The sequence below is a fragment of the Pinus tabuliformis genome, chromosome J, assembly GCF_031772625.1.
Source record: "Pinus tabuliformis cultivar Carrire ecotype Pingquan chromosome J, CPIR1, whole genome shotgun sequence".
NCBI classification, from domain to species: domain Eukaryota; kingdom Viridiplantae; phylum Streptophyta; class Pinopsida; order Pinales; family Pinaceae; genus Pinus; species Pinus tabuliformis.
Window position 1 is genome coordinate 1,109,129,757 of NC_142295.1, and position 10,188 is coordinate 1,109,139,944.

The window sequence follows — 10,188 nt, forward strand, 5'->3', positions numbered from 1 at the left end:
CCAGTTTAAAAGCACAGAATTCTGTGATTGTGAAAAGAAAAGAGAATAGAGTTATGACTGTAAGCATTTACATGAAAGAATTATGAATTGAACAAGCAATGAATGATGGCATTTAATATAAGCGTAGGGTAATCAAGATTAAGAGCGCTAGGTAATCATTATAAAATTGAGAAAGGAATCAAGCATGTTCTTCTATTTATAAATGTGATAAACTATTGTAATTAGCAGCAACCGAGTAAGCACAGAACAATTATGCTCGTTTACTGCTTACATATACATATAATAACTGCAAACCATAACCAAGACTGGGTTATACCTGTACACGAGAGCTTCCAGGGTTTGTAAGCAGAGTCATTACAATGAAATTAGCCTTATGCATATAAGAGTCCAAGCTAAAAAAAGAAACTTTCAAGAAAACACCGAAGCTTCTTCCTTCAAGAAATGGTCGGAACAACCATTAAGAACAGGACATCAAACCTTAGATTAACCATAGTCAGAAGAAAAACCACTGCTCAGTAAACAAGAGCGAGACAACATGCTCAAGCTACACAGGAAGTCGTGACAAGCTTGCCACAAAATGAGGGATGATATCCGGCTTGAAATGGTACCGAGCTTTAGGAACAGAAAACAAAACATTTATCCCCTGAAATCGTTAGTTATCTGTTGGGTAACCGCGTAACAACTTTAAAAAAATAACCCAGATACCAAATCCTGTGCATAGACTGCGATGGAAGGAAACAACCTTTCGCATCGCACAGAGTGCGTTATAATAAGCAAACCAAATAGAGCAGGGTTATAATAGCACAAAATATATTAAACAATTCCTTGTGGCGTAATGAAAATAATACACAAAACAAATCCAAAGAGTGCATATGAGAAAGCAGTCCTGCAATTACAGTAATATATTGATGGCAGTTTGGGGAAAAACTCAAGGGTTTGACCCTCGGCCCCATATGGAAAAATACATTAAGAGCAAAGTCAATAACCGGTGCTAGTGCCCAGCACTTAAAATTTGTAACTGTTCTGGAAACAAAATTTATATTTTACACGCACCGGAATGGGCCGGAGACCCTATCAAAAGAATAAAACAAACGACGACACCGTAACCAGAAAGAGAACCCCCCGTGGGCTCGCCCAGAGAAAGGGGCAGCTCCACCACCCATCTGAAATCACTGTGTTTTCTTCCCTAAAAACAATGAAGATAACCGCTTCTTACCCGGAGGGCGAAGTCCACATGGAAGATTTGGTTTGGTCGCCAACCTGGAAGCAGGTCACGACGCCATAAACATGCACCTGCGATAACAAAGAGTTCCATCGTAAGAGTAAGGAAAAACTCAGATCGCCGAGGTTCTGTGGAAGCCGAGGCTTCTCCAAAAGATCAGCCGAGAAAGTTCGAATGACAGAGGAAACCTTTCCCAAAACCCTTTCTCTATCATCGGACCAAACGTGAACCGTAGATCTGGTAGAGCTCCTCCTCGTCGTTGATTTACGGTATAGCAAACCCCGAGGAAGGTTTTGGCGGTAGGCACTAGTACTGCACAGAAGTGAGCTGAGCACACCAACTCGGCTCGCGGGAACAAAGACCACATGGTGGCCATGTGAAGACCCCGGCCGGACAACAGCTCCAAGTGCCAGGTGGAAACCAAATAAATACAAACCAAGTCATATAATCCCTGAGTTGACAGCCGGGAATGTAATGGCGTGAGAACCCAGCCGGCGCCAACGGTAAAGCATGGTTCATATATCTCATGCAATGTGTATACTTAATAACAATAAGGACCTCGAACTTCGAGAGCCAAACCATAGTTATTGCCAAGAACTTTACGGTCATGATATCAAAAAGAAAATAATCAAAGTTATTTCTTATGTATGTGTGAATGTAAAAAAAAAAATTTAACGAGAGATATCACAAACATAAACTTAAAAAAAAGGTTGAAAAATTATTTCACAAATATTTTTGAGAAAAAAGTTTAAAACCTAAAATCAGAAAATATGCATTTAATAAACAAAACGTTGCAAGTAAGAAAAAAATTTAAAACCTAAATTATAGTTGTTTTTGGTGGTTTCAAAGTGTTTTCTAAATTGTTTTCTGTGGTTTTCTAAGTTGTTTTGAAAGTTTTTTTTATGGTTTGTTGTGGTTTTCTACATTGGTTTTGTATTTTTCTAAGTTGTTTTGAAGAGTTTTTTCTATGGTTATTTTTTTTTTTACTGTCTAGGATGGTTTTGTAGTTTTCTACGTTGAAGAGTTTTTTTGTGGTTTTTATGGTTTTTATATGGTAAGTTTTGTTTTGTTTTTTTCAAATTAATTTGTTTTATTTTACAAAAAAAATTAAATAAAAAAGACAAAAAAGATAGAATACTTACCTTTGTTTCAGCTTTTGTGATGTGCTCTAGGTAGTTCACAAGATTGATTTGAGCGCTCCATGCTCCAATTCCTTGATCGAGCTCCAATACTCTCGGTTGAACTACTTAAACACTCTTGGTCTAAGGCTAAAATGTCATGTTGTTGCCAATGCATGTGCAGAGACTAAAGGGAAATTTAATAGGAGAAAATGGCTCCATCTAGCCCTAAAGTTCAATTGAGGGGTTGTTTTTAACCCTCAATTTACCTATTTTCTTTTAGCACTGGAGCTCTAGCAAGCCATTTTTTTCCCACATAAATGTGCCTTCTTTTGCAAAAAAAATTAACTGGACTCCATACTATCACTTATTAGATAATTAATTTTAATATCGATATTATGAAAAAAAAAAAAATATTAACCATAACAAAATATTGAAATACATCAAATAATTGAAAAAATTAATAAAAAAAATCAATGTACAAAATTAAATAATATTTATATGTATTTAAAAATATAATATTTATATATATTTAAAAATATATAAGGTGATAATTAAATATTTCAAACCTCATTCAATTCGATATTTCTTACTTACCTCTCATTCAATTCGATCTTTCTCAACTTACCTCTTTAATTTGTAGTTAAAATGAATCTACACGATAAATTGAACCTATACTGATATATCTTTTGGTTAAGATGTATAATATGTTTTTTAAATACTATTAATTCATAGTTAAAATGAATCTATACAATATATTGAACCTATATAATGATATATTTTGGTTAAGATGTATAATATGTTTTTTAAATACTAATAATACTCCATAAGTGTGGGTTTTAATCATGTATGTGGATAATCAATGTTTAGAAACAATTATGGAAAGCAATAAGTTAGGAATTTGTGCACTACCTTTTAGGTTCAAGGTTCAGACTTTTGGAATGTAAATGCATAATATCAAGTGTATAATAGAAAATTTGAGGAGTTTTCTTGTCCTGTATTACAAATTCTTTGTGATTCGTATCATTCCAAATTTGAAATTGTAGGCTATATTTAATTCTAGCGAATATAAACTTATCTTTCCAAGGCACTAATTAATTCACTGATCTGCCTTACTGAATGGCAGACTTTGACGTATAAGTGCGTGCATTGAACGTCATTGGAAAACTGCCACACATATCGGCAAAGTGCATGTGTAAACGTGTGCTCCAATTTCTTGGGAAGCAAAAAAAGCCAGTGTATAATCCAAAAGGAAAACAAAGAACAAATCATGACATAAAAAAGTCGTGGAGATGTCGAGAATTTTGTTTAGTAGTGACTTTTTATTATAGAAAATGAACTTTTAAAATTTGAAAAATTAGAAATTTAAATGGTGTAGAATGTATAATTTAACTTTGTGATTTTAAAAAGGGTTTATTAAATTTCAATTATATTAATTTTTTTTACTAAATTTTTCTCAAGTTATAATTATTCAAGAAAAATTACTTTTTTATTATGAAAATGCCAAAAATATTTTTAAAATCTGATTATTATTTTTTAAATATTTTTAGTAAGAATGTTTGAGTCTTATTTTTATGACAGGAAATAAATTTAACAACATCAAAAATTTCTAAACACAAAACAAAATCTTAAAACTTACGAATTACAAACTAGATTTCCAATTTTATTTTTTCAGAACCCTGTAAAAAAAATTATTATTTTTAAAATAAAATCAATACCTCTTTAGACTAATCTTTAAAAAAAAATAAAACATAATCCTATTAAAAAATCATTACGTAAAGATATAGCAGTAATGATTGTTTCCCTACGTAGTGCAGGACTAATATTGTGCCCGTCACAAAGTGAATAGCAGACAGTAGACGAATTTCCGTTGCCTCAAACCAGGTCCGGAAACCCGTCGTGTCAATATTGTCATCAGTTACACCCGTCGTGTCAATATTGTCATCAGTTATAGACATGGCAGCGCCTAACGAGCCATATATCAAGTATTAAATGCACCCGGAGATGCACGCGACATAACTCGTTAACACGCAAAATGCAAAACTCGTCACTAAATAAAAAAAAGGCATTTTGCGTGTTAACGAGCTATGTCACGTGCATCTCCGGGTGCATTTAATATTTGATATATGGCTCGTTAGGCGCTGCCTATAGACATAGTTATCAAGTTTGAATTTGAACTTGATTTAAGAGGAAATTTGGGAGCATATGTTTTATAATTATTAAAAAAAAGTTTTATTAGCTTTAAATAAATGTCTCTCTTTTTAATATGCAACTTAAAACATGTGTTAATACTAATTAGACAAAATTAATATTTTTATATTTAATATAATATAACTCCACTTAAACCCAAACAAAAACATAAACTTGTATATTTTTTTGAGATAAATTAATAACCTCTTCCTCTTCCTCAAATCTATTTATTTTTCCCACACCCTGATTCTTTCCCATTAACAAATAAGATTTTCTCAAATTAACAAATGCACAGGTCAATTTTTTTAATATAAAATATTTTGATTTTTTTTAATAAATAATAAACTATCTCGACCATGAATAAAAATAATAATTACACCGTAAGGCGTTCCCCTTTAAAAATAACTCTCCTCACGTGATTCGTGGATCTTGTTTCGACCGTTAGATGACATGTTAGACGATTAAAATGTTATTGGCTGTTCGATATCACCATTTCCGCCGAACTATTATTTATTCAATTACCAAACTATTATTTATTCAGTTAGTTTGTTAGCCTTTCGATTTAGGGCCGAGGGGGAGCGGAAAGTCGACATTCCTGAGGGCACTGAACAGGCTCTGGGAACCGCCCTTCAATTCCGTCTTCATCGAGAACGACGACATCACCAGCCTCAACGTGCTCGCCCTCCTGTGCCATGTGAGCATGCTCTTCCAGACGGCACCCCTCTTCGAAGGTCGGTAATCAGTTTGATGCACATTTCTTGTTCATATTAATGACTTGCTTCGACCTAATTTCTTTGATTCACTGGAAGCATTCCGGATAAATTGCTCCGCGGGGAGAAATTGCCAGACAAGAAACTGGTAGAGTATTTGGGCTGGGCGGATTTGGACTCCTCGTTGGCTGCTCGATTCTCCTCATGTTCGTTTCCTCTAAAGAATCTCGTTTCGATAAACATTTTGTCGCCCGTCTCTAGGGGTTTCACTCGAAGGGTTTCAATCCTCTGAAGCTTGCAATCTGCTAGTCACTACGATGTGGTTGCTTCAATTGTGCTGAAATTGAAATGCATGGCAGGAAAACCGCTGAGTTCGAAGGCATCCAAAGCTGCTGCAGCTTTTCCCCTATTGAAATCCCTCAATGGAGGAGGACCAACAGGGCTTCGATTCTCCTTGTGTTCGTTTCCTCTAAAGAACCCCATTCTGATAAACCCTTTGTTGCTTGTCTCTCTAGGTTTCACTTGAAGGGTTTCAATCCTCTGAAGCCTACAATTTGCCAGTCAGTACGAGGTGGCTGCTGCAATTGTTCCGAAATTGAACAGCATAGCAGGTAGACAGTTGAATTCGAAGGTAGCCAAAGCCATTGTGGCTTTTTCCCTATCGAAATCCCTCAATGGAGGAGGTCCGACAGGGCTTTGATTCTCCTCTTGTTGGTTTCCTCTAAAGAATCCTGTTCTGATAACCCTTTGTCTCCGTTCTGATAAACCCTTTGTCCCCTGTCTCTCAGGGTTTGACTCGAAGTGTTTCAATCCTCTGAAGCCTACAATCTGCCAGTCAGTATGACATCATGAGAGTTAAAATCATCAATGGCGATATTAGCCAAGTGAGATACTTCCACTCTCCCAGTTGTTGGCGGAATATGGAATCGCAGAGGATGAGAGGCACGCATCTTGGGCGTCAGGAGGTCGAGACGCCTCGGACAAAATACGGTGACTATGATACAAAAAGTCGAAGCCAAAAGGAAAGTCGGCGGTGACGATGAAGGGTTGATGTTGCCAAGCTCGGAATGGATGAAGAGACTATTAATTCTCTCAATAAGCGCGATATTACTAGATTGTTCCCCATTCAAAAAGCAGTGTTGGAACCAATAATGCAAGGTTGTGACATGATTGGTCGCGCCAGGATAGGAATTGGAAAAAACTCTTGCCTTTGGAATCCCAATCTTGGAAAAATCATTCAGCACAACCGTAAGAATGGGCATGGATCATATCCCTTGGCACTCATCTTGGCTCCAACACGAGAACTTGCACGCCAAGGAATTCCAAGAATCTGCTCCAAGCCTAGATACTCTTTGATGTTATGGGGGTGTACCTATAATGAGCCAAATCTAGAAGGGGTTTAGATGTTGCTGGAACACCTAGTCGCATTATTGATCTAATCAATCGTGGTGCATTAGTCTTTTCATAAGTACTGTTTATTGTTTTGGATGAGGCTGACCAGATGCCGAATGTGGGCTTTGATGAAGATGTTGAGGTGATTATGGAAAGATGGCCGAAAAGGCGTCAGAGTATGCTTTTTTTCTGCTACAATGCATGTCTGGGTGCAAAGGCTTTCAAGGAAATATTTAAATGATCCTGTTGTTATCGATGGTGTTGGTGAATCATCTCAGAAGTAAGCAGAAGAAATCTCACTTTCTTATATTGTTGCATCCACCTATGGGAAATGTTCGATTCTCAACCCATTGATAACTGAATATGCCAAAGGAGGAAAATGTATTTTTTTCACTCAAACAAAGTCAGATGCGGATAGTTTGCTGGTGGCACTGGGTCGGGTACTTACATGCGAACCTCTTCATGGTGATATCTCACAGAATCAGCAGGAGAGGACTCTTGCTGGCTTTCGTGAGGGGTGTTTTAATGTGCTGATTGCTACTGATGTCACTGCATCTGGTCTTGATATTCCTAATGTGGATCTCATTATTTAATATGAGTCCCAACGACTTCAGATATTTTTGTGCATAGATCAGGGCGAACAGGGCATCTGGTCTTGATATTCCTAATGTGGATCTCGTTATTCAATATGAGCTCCCAACGACTTCAGATATTTTTGTGCATAGATCAGGGCGAACAGGGCATGCTGGTAGGCCCGATAATGCTATCCTTATCCATACCGACCAACAGATTAGGCAAGTTAAGATGATTGAAAATGATATAGGTTCCAAGTTTAAAGAGCTGACTCAGATGAAAGAGGAAATAGACAATGGAGTTGGTGGTTTCGGTGATTCAGGAGGCAGTCGTTTTAGAAGTTATGGCGGTTCAGGAGGGAGTCGTTTTGGAAGTTCTCGCAGTTTAGGGGGGAGCCGTTTTGTAAGCTACGGTGGTTCAGGAGGGGGGCGATCTGGTGGTTCAAGCTATGGTGGATCAGGAGGAGATTATGGGGGTTCAAATTATGGCAGATCAGGAGGAAGTTACAGTAGTGGATTGGGAAGTAGCTATAGTGGTGGGTCAGGAGGTAGTCTGGTGGTTCTAGATCCCGCTGTTTTAGTGACTGTGGGGAGTCTTCTAGCTCTCAGAGAGGTTCCAGTATGGGGGTTCAAGTTATGGCAAATCAGGAGGCAGTTATGGTAGTGGATCCGGAATTAGCTATAGTGGTGGGTCAAGAGGTGGCTATGGTGGTTCTAGATCCCGCCGTTTAAGCGCCGTTTTAGTGACTATGGGGAGTCTTCCAGCTCTCAGAGAGGTTCCAGTAGCAGGTTTGGAGACTATGGGGCCGCTTTTAGTACTAGATGAGACAATAAAATATTTGAGGGAGTTTGGTAGCAGGGATGCAAGAATTTTGAACTTGGTGTTAATTAGAAACCCAGGTTCAAGTGGCAACAATTTATATGAAATTGCAGAGTAGTAGCCTGAGAGCCTCTATTCTTTGGGAGCGAGCTTTGTCGCAATCAGTGCGAACATATGAACGAAATCGCTGGAATATGAAATTTGTGTAGCCACCAAGAAAGAGACAGATTTTTGGTTCCATAGGAGATTCACTATGGTTTTCTTAGTGAGAAATAGTAGTTGTGTATGGAATGTGTCATTTGAAAAGAAAATGCACATTGTATTTACCAGCAAGTGCAAATGAATTGTATCCTCTACAGCGTATTTTTGTGAAAATCATAGATATCTTAACTGCTATGACTTTCGTGTAGAACATACGCAATATATCACTATTGTTGACCTAGAAATATTCAATACACCTAGTATTGTAGAATGTATTGGTGATGGATCGATCGCTCTAGGATTCCACCTCATTTTTCTTTGCAAATGTAAAAAAAATTGGGGTTCTTTTGATTAGATTGGACAATTTTATTTACATAGGATTGTGCGCAACTAAGGCCACAGATATATAAGCGAATAAGGGAAAACGCTTTCTGTCCATGTCTTCAAAGGCATTTCCTTTTTGTCCCTCTAAAGAAGTACCAAGTTCTTTATTTGAGCAGAGCCAAGGCCAAGGATATATAAGAAAATAAGGGAAAACGCTTTTCCCCGATGTCTTCCAAAGGCATTTCCTTTTTTTTTTTGTAACCTCTAAACGAGTACCAAGTTTTCTTCTACTCTGTCCTGAATGTTCACAACACCATGGACCATGTATTCAGTTTTCCTACTTTTATAACACAATTTATTAATTTCTTTTCACAATGTTTGGGAAGGAGATACCTTACCTAGTCCCCAAAATCGTGATTCTCAGTTTCCTATAGTGAAAATTGGTATGGTTATGCTCGACAAAAAAACAGAATATGATTGTCAAATTTCAGGTGGTTCAAGCTATTATTATATGCCTGGAAATGCATGACCCAACAATTTCTCAGGTGATTTTTCTATAATGGTTTGTTACTCGAAGGTTTTGGATATGGTGAGAGTTTCCTATAGTGAAAATTGGTATGGTTATGCTCAACAAAAAAACAGAATATGATTGTCAAATTTCAGGTGGTTCAAGCTATTATTATATGCCTAAAAATGCATGACCCAACAATTTCTCAGGTGATTTTTCTATAATGGTTTGTTACCTGAAGGTTTTGGATATGGTGAGGATTATCAAATTTCAGTTGGGTCACAAGGACCTTCAAAAGTTTCTCCACTGCTAAATGCTGCTAAATGACTTTTCATTTCAGTGATATGGTGAGGATTATCAAATTTCAGTTGGGTCACAAGGATTTTCAAAAGTTTCTCCACTGTTAAATGTTGCTAAATGAATTTTCATTTCAGAGATATGCCACTGGTAATGGACAATTTCAAGGATTTAATAGCTCACATGAAACTGTTGTTTATGATTTAAGACTGCTGAATAACATTTTGTTTACTAATTTTTATCTTCAATGATTTTTTATGTTATGATGTTTCTCCAATTTATGCCTTACGACGTTCCTTTGCAACATTTGGTGCAATTCTTTCCCATTAACAAATAAGATTTTCTCAAATTAACAAATGCACGGGCTAATTTTTTTAATATAAAATATTTTGATTTTTTTTAATAAATAATAAACTATCTCGACCATGAATAAAAATAATAATATATTCATATCGATAAAATTATTTTAAAATTTTATATAAAAATTAAATTAAAAAAATAAAAATATACATTCCATCAGCGCGCATAAATTAACTATACATGTAAAGGTATCTGAAAACTCAACAAACTTTAAAAAATGAAACATCTAAAAGCGCAATAACAATAAGGAAAGGACGCTGTCAAACTACTATGAAATCGTGATTTGTGCAACGTGGACGATTACGACGTATCTGGCGATGGGATTGCAACATGCTGTAAACTGTTTTCGCACCTGTTATCTAGTTGTCTTCATCATCGTTAATACCAATTTGGTTATCAATTTTGTTGCCATTTGAAATATTCAACCTATTGCCATTTGAAATTTAATTTTTTGTATAAATTTCTGAGCTTAAA

At 36.4% G+C, this 10,188-nt stretch overlaps 1 pseudogene; it reads left to right on the forward strand.

Moving 5' to 3' along the window:
* Positions 1 to 5,064: 5,064 nt before the first annotated feature.
* Positions 5,065 to 7,918, forward strand: LOC149230942 (DEAD-box ATP-dependent RNA helicase 53, mitochondrial-like; annotated as a pseudogene).
* Positions 7,919 to 10,188: the final 2,270 nt, after the last annotated feature.